This window comes from Sinocyclocheilus rhinocerous, unplaced genomic scaffold (genome assembly GCF_001515625.1).
Source record: "Sinocyclocheilus rhinocerous isolate Xijiao unplaced genomic scaffold, SAMN03320098_v1.1 scaffold433, whole genome shotgun sequence".
Lineage (NCBI taxonomy): Eukaryota > Metazoa > Chordata > Actinopteri > Cypriniformes > Cyprinidae > Sinocyclocheilus > Sinocyclocheilus rhinocerous.
In genome coordinates, this window is record NW_015627897.1 from 451,631 (window position 1) to 459,209 (window position 7,579).

The window sequence follows — 7,579 nt, forward strand, 5'->3', positions numbered from 1 at the left end:
CTTCGGAACACAAATTAAGATATTTTTGATGGATTCTGAGAGCTCTCTGACCCTCCTGTAGACAGCAATGTAATTACCACGATAATTACATAATTACAAAGTAAATACTTTTTGTACGCAAAAGCAAAAAAAAACAACAACTTTATTCAACAAGTCGTCTCCTCCGCATCACCCTAGCACCATTTTGGAGAGTATCCACTGAACATAAATGGCGTATGCTGTTCTGTGTCAGCTGCGTCACGCTGATACGTTTTCTAAGTTGTTTGCACTTTGATTTGAACGAAAACAATGTATCCGCGTGCCGCACATAAGCGCTTATGTGATGTTACTCCAGCACTGTGTACGTGTCTCTGCCTCATGTCTGTAATGCACAGATCAATCCAGAGTGCTCTCTGAGTTCACACACACACACGGCTTGTTCGCTGACTGCTCGACACCCTCAAGGTAAACACGCTTTTGCCAGATCAGCAGTACTGACATCTGACAGCAGATCAATATGACTGGATCTGATGGATTGGCCTGCCCATACAGTTTTCCAGCCACGTATGATCACATATTATCAGGCGTCTGTATAGATATGAACGCCTGGCACTGGGTCCAGAATCTTTGCGGTGTATGTCCTGTTCCCTACAGTAAACTAACTCTGTGTTCTGAGGGTGAGATAGCTGAACACACACGTCAAAGAGCAAAGGAGAAACATCTCATTCATTCTTTGAAGTTTGCTGTCATTTGTTCATTCATACACTACTGTTCAAACGTTTGAGGTCAGCAAGATTTTTTTGAGCAAAATTAATACTAGTATTCTGCAAGGTCACTTGAAATTGTTTTTTTTTTCTATTCATCAAAGAAAATTTCCACAAAAATATGAAGCAATATGAAGCAAATATGAAATGCAAACAAGCATATAGTTTGATCATTCATTGATTTGTTCATTCATTCACACTGATTCATTAGTGCATTCATTCAATATTCACAATCATTCAGTAGTTCACTTATTTCTCAATTAATTTACTCTCATTCATTTATTCTTCAATTGCAGCAGTTATTTGTTTACTAATTTTGTTTGTTCATTATTCATTCATCATTTATACTCATTTATTAATCATTCATTTGCTTATCATTCCATTTTCACACATTCATTCATTCACTTGTTTATTCATTCATTCTTTAATTATTAAAGAGGTCAACAGATATTGGATTTTGCAGATAACAACAACTAAGGTGGAAAAATCAACCATTTCTGATCGATCAGTTGATAGTTTTTCAAATCTATATATTGAGTGTGTTAAACTGTCCTTAGTGGGAAAGGGCAGGCCAGACATAAAAGCTACAGGAATCCAAAATATATGAAACCATTGCACACCCATTCATTCAGTTGAGTCTGCATGAATGTATTAGTTTGTACATTCATTTGCACAGCCGTTCCCTCCTTCATTCATTCATTAATTCACTCATTCACCTCCCAGTGGCTGAATACTAGCTGTGGGCTGGCCAGGCCGCTCGTCCTCTTCCTGATCTCGTCAGCGAATCCGAAACTCTCGGCAACAGGAAGTACAGCCTTAATGATGAACATGTCCGTCCCTTCCTTCATCTCCTCTTGGAGGACTCGTCCTTCCCGCTTGGACAGAACGGCATACACACGACCTGCAACACACATATATTTACAAACCTAAAGAGCCTCACTTGGGGGGGGTTGGGGGGGGGAAACATATACAAAGTAACTGTAAACTGATCAAAATTTCTACCACTTTTTGCAATTAATTATTAATTAATTACAGTATTTATTAATATTTTGAATTAGCGTTTGTTCTTATATTTTCATTTTAATAGTTTAAGTTTTGTTGCATGCTTTTTTTAATTATTTATTTTTTAAACATTTCTATATAGCTTTAATTTATTTCTATTTCAGTTTTTGTCTTTAGTACTTAAACTTATTTCAGTTAACTAATCTTAACTTAATTGAAATTAATTCTCTACTCATTTTGCTGTTAATGAAGACTATTACAGTATTTATTAATATTTTGAACTAACTTTCATATTTTCTGTTTTGTTTCAATTTTAGTAATTTTGTTATGCACTTTTCTCATTATATATAATGATATATATATATATATTTTTTTTTAAATCATTTTTATCATTTTATTTCAGCTTTTAAGTAATTTTGGTACTTACACTTAAGTCATCAAACTAATCTTAACATTTTTTTATTTTTTATTTTAATTTCAGTAATTGAATTTAATTTACTTTTGAAATTATTTATTTATTACCTATATACATTATATATAATTTTGTAATTTTATATTATATATTTGTATTTATGTATTTATTTATTTATTTTCAGTTTTAGTAATTTTAGCATTTCAACTTAAATTTATTTCAAACACTTCTAGTTTTTTTAGGTTTAAGTTTTTCATCTAATAATTACATTTTATTTTATTTTAGCTTTATTTAAATTACTATCCCCATCATTTATGTCGATCAAACAAGAGATCAGGTATGACCTGAAAACACACATGCACACAAAATCCAACATCACGAGGCAGAATCTCACACGCAATCAGACGTTTGTTCAAATTCATCTGTTGCGGACATCCTTCTCCTTTAACTAACACAAACAGCGGCTGATGACACACACACACACACACACACACACACACACGGGTGAATACACAGAAGTGACGGGGAAGAAACTCAGTGCCTGTGTATCTTACAGTTCGGCCCCAGAGACCATCAGCCTGTTAACACTGCAGACGAGCGTGAAGCTCTCGCAATAATACTCGATGACAGACATCTATAGAAGGTCATGACCTCTGTACATCTGGGCCATGAACGCTCACCTCTGTTACTGTGTTGTATAAAACTGTTATTGACTCGACAGTTAGAGGGGATGTATAGTGGAAAACAGGATTTTCCTTGCTCTTAAAAGAGATTGATGGACTATGTAGACATACTCCAGCATTCACAACGTAAAGCTCCTTCTGCAGCCCACAGGGACTATTTAGTGAAACTAAGCAGCAAAAACGGCTCAATCAGAAATCTATGAGCACATTAACATATGACATCTATGCTGATGCATCAACACCTACTCAGTTTTCAAGTTGGCTGTGTTGCTGAACTTTACCAGTATGTGGAGGTCATTTATATATAGAAGTCCTAAAGGAACAGTAGCAAAAACAGCCTGTCTAATTGTAATGACAGTGATTTTGTTAATGGAGGTCAAAGATCAGCTGTACTGATGGTTATTGCAGCCGTTCCTACTGCTGAATGATGTAATGTTATTGGTGGACCATAGAATTTGAAACTTGACTCTACAAATGAACATTAACTGGAGAAATAGCATAATTTGTATGTATGTAGGTATGTGTGTCACACACACACACAAACACATACAGATTTATTAATATTTAGATTTACTTTTATACTAGAGAATTATAACTAGATTCTGATTTACAGTCAGATTACATCTATACAGTCATGAATTACTTTTTAAATGTATTTTTAAAATATTTAAACGGACACACACACATGCATATTTATATATATTCAGATTTACAATTTACATTTATATTTTCAGATTTAGTTTTACATGCATATATTCAAAACTATAACAGTATATATTCTAATTTACATTTATATATTCATAACTGTATGTATATATTACAATATTAGATGTATTAGATGCAGACTGATAACTAGATTCAGATTTATAAATAAATATTTATATATATATATTCATATAGTTGTAATTATATAATTAGATTTATATTCAGATTTACATTTATTACAAGTATACCTGTCTACAATTTATTTATATTCAGATTTTATATACACACACACTTGTTGACTATCATTGTAAATTGGCATCTGTAAAAACTTTTACCTGCTACAAAAGCGTAGAATGTTTAAGAGTCCCTTTAAGAGCTTTAATGTATACATGTAAGACGTTTATCTCATCTGGAAACATCTGTAATACATACACCTGGATGTCAACAGTGTGACCTAGTTATCTGGATATGGAAAACATCCTGCCAGTGAAAAATGAAGTTTATATATTTTATATTCAGAACCATTATCTCCCCTAATACACTCCAGCTGCGCTCCCAAATACTTTTGCTCTCATCGCAGTTACGGAAACGAAATGCCTGTGCTTCATTTACAGATTTCCAACTTTTTTCCCCAAGCGAACAAAAACCATTGGGAAGCTAATTTGCACCATTTGTTAAAATATGTACGTATTTTCTCCCCTTTGGCCCAGGCCGACTGATTTTCTCAGAGGCTTTGGTTCTCGTGGGGCAGGATTCTCTTACCCCTTCAACTGGGTTTGTTTCACACAGGCATGTGGGCCAGACAATTTCGCTTTTGTTCTGGAACCTGGTGCAATGACGACATCACACCGGTACATGGCTGTTTCACATCAGCTTTCAAGGACCTGGGAGAACTATTTCCTCTTTGCATGGTATAGGGCCCTTTTTCTCTCTGTTAGAGACTGTGGATTTATTTAAGATACAGGTTAATTGGCATGTGCTTCACTCATTTTGGCCAAAAATCTAAATTCCCTAATCATTTCCTCGCCCTCGTGTCGTTCCAAACCTGTGTGACTTTCCTTCTGTGACTTTTACACAAAAGGTGGATATTTGATGAAATTGAATGAACATAAATGATGACTGGGACTGTCAAACTTAAAAAAGGACACAAAAGAGGCATAAAAGTACCATCATAATTTTGGTACTTACACTTAAGTCATCAAACTAATCTTAACATTTTTTTTTTTTTAATTTTAATTTCAGTAATTGAATTTAATTTACTTTTGAAATTATTTATTTATTACCTATATACATTATATATAATTTTGTAATTTTATATTATATATTTGTATTTATGTATTTATTTATTTATTTTCAGTTTTAGTAATTTTAGCATTTCAACTTAAATTTATTTCAAACACTTCTAGTTTTTTTAGGTTTAAGTTTTTCATCTAATAATTACATTTTATTTTATTTTAGCTTTATTTAAATTACTATCCCCATCATTTATGTCGATCAAACAAGAGATCAGGTATGACCTGAAAACACACATGCACACAAAATCCAACATCACGAGGCAGAATCTCACACGCAATCAGACGTTTGTTATTTATTTATTTATTTATTTTCAGTTTTAGTAATTTTAGCATTTCAACTTAAATTTATTTCAAACACTTCTAGTTTTTTTAGGTTTAAGTTTTTCATCTAATAATTACATTTTATTTTATTTTAGCTTTATTTAAATTACTATCCCCATCATTTATGTCGATCAAACAAGAGATCAGGTATGACCTGAAAACACACATGCACACAAAATCCAACATCACGAGGCAGAATCTCACACGCAATCAGACGTTTGTTCAAATTCATCTGTTGCGGACATCCTTCTCCTTTAACTAACACAAACAGCGGCTGATGACACACACACACACACACACACACACACACACGGGTGAATACACAGAAGTGACGGGGAAGAAACTCAGTGCCTGTGTATCTTACAGTTCGGCCCCAGAGACCATCAGCCTGTTAACACTGCAGACGAGCGTGAAGCTCTCGCAATAATACTCGATGACAGACATCTATAGAAGGTCATGACCTCTGTACATCTGGGCCATGAACGCTCACCTCTGTTACTGTGTTGTATAAAACTGTTATTGACTCGACAGTTAGAGGGGATGTATAGTGGAAAACAGGATTTTCCTTGCTCTTAAAAGAGATTGATGGACTATGTAGACATACTCCAGCATTCACAACGTAAAGCTCCTTCTGCAGCCCACAGGGACTATTTAGTGAAACTAAGCAGCAAAAACGGCTCAATCAGAAATCTATGAGCACATTAACATATGACATCTATGCTGATGCATCAACACCTACTCAGTTTTCAAGTTGGCTGTGTTGCTGAACTTTACCAGTATGTGGAGGTCATTTATATATAGAAGTCCTAAAGGAACAGTAGCAAAAACAGCCTGTCTAATTGTAATGACAGTGATTTTGTTAATGGAGGTCAAAGATCAGCTGTACTGATGGTTATTGCAGCCGTTCCTACTGCTGAATGATGTAATGTTATTGGTGGACCATAGAATTTGAAACTTGACTCTACAAATGAACATTAACTGGAGAAATAGCATAATTTGTATGTATGTAGGTATGTGTGTCACACACACACACAAACACATACAGATTTATTAATATTTAGATTTACTTTTATACTAGAGAATTATAACTAGATTCTGATTTACAGTCAGATTACATCTATACAGTCATGAATTACTTTTTAAATGTATTTTTAAAATATTTAAACGGACACACACACATGCATATTTATATATATTCAGATTTACAATTTACATTTATATTTTCAGATTTAGTTTTACATGCATATATTCAAAACTATAACAGTATATATTCTAATTTACATTTATATATTCATAACTGTATGTATATATTACAATATTAGATGTATTAGATGCAGACTGATAACTAGATTCAGATTTATAAATAAATATTTATATATATATATTCATATAGTTGTAATTATATAATTAGATTTATATTCAGATTTACATTTATTACAAGTATACCTGTCTACAATTTATTTATATTCAGATTTTATATACACACACACTTGTTGACTATCATTGTAAATTGGCATCTGTAAAAACTTTTACCTGCTACAAAAGCGTAGAATGTTTAAGAGTCCCTTTAAGAGCTTTAATGTATACATGTAAGACGTTTATCTCATCTGGAAACATCTGTAATACATACACCTGGATGTCAACAGTGTGACCTAGTTATCTGGATATGGAAAACATCCTGCCAGTGAAAAATGAAGTTTATATATTTTATATTCAGAACCATTATCTCCCCTAATACACTCCAGCTGCGCTCCCAAATACTTTTGCTCTCATCGCAGTTACGGAAATGAAATGCCTGTGCTTCATTTACAGATTTCCAACTTTTTTCCCCAAGCGAACAAAAACCATTGGGAAGCTAATTTGCACCATTTGTTAAAATATGTACGTATTTTCTCCCCTTTGGCCCAGGCCGACTGATTTTCTCAGAGGCTTTGGTTCTCGTGGGGCAGGATTCTCTTACCCCTTCAACTGGGTTTGTTTCACACAGGCATGTGGGCCAGACAATTTCGCTTTTGTTCTGGAACCTGGTGCAATGACGACATCACACCGGTACATGGCTGTTTCACATCAGCTTTCAAGGACCTGGGAGAACTATTTCCTCTTTGCATGGTATAGGGCCCTTTTTCTCTCTGTTAGAGACTGTGGATTTATTTAAGATACAGGTTAATTGGCATGTGCTTCACTCATTTTGGCCAAAAATCTAAATTCCCTAATCATTTCCTCGCCCTCGTGTCGTTCCAAACCTGTGTGACTTTCCTTCTGTGACTTTTACACAAAAGGTGGATATTTGATGAAATTGAATGAACATAAATGACGACTGGGACTGTCAAACTTCAAAAAGGACACAAAAGAGGCATAAAAGTACCATCAAATTTTATGATATGATATGAGTCATATGATAGTTTGTGGAGAACAGAC

The 7,579-nt window shown here is 34.0% G+C and overlaps 1 pseudogene; it reads right to left on the reverse strand.

The window, feature by feature from the left end:
• Positions 1-7,579, reverse strand: part of LOC107737011 (elongation factor-like GTPase 1) — a 157,178-nt pseudogene that overhangs the window by 14,666 nt on the left and 134,933 nt on the right.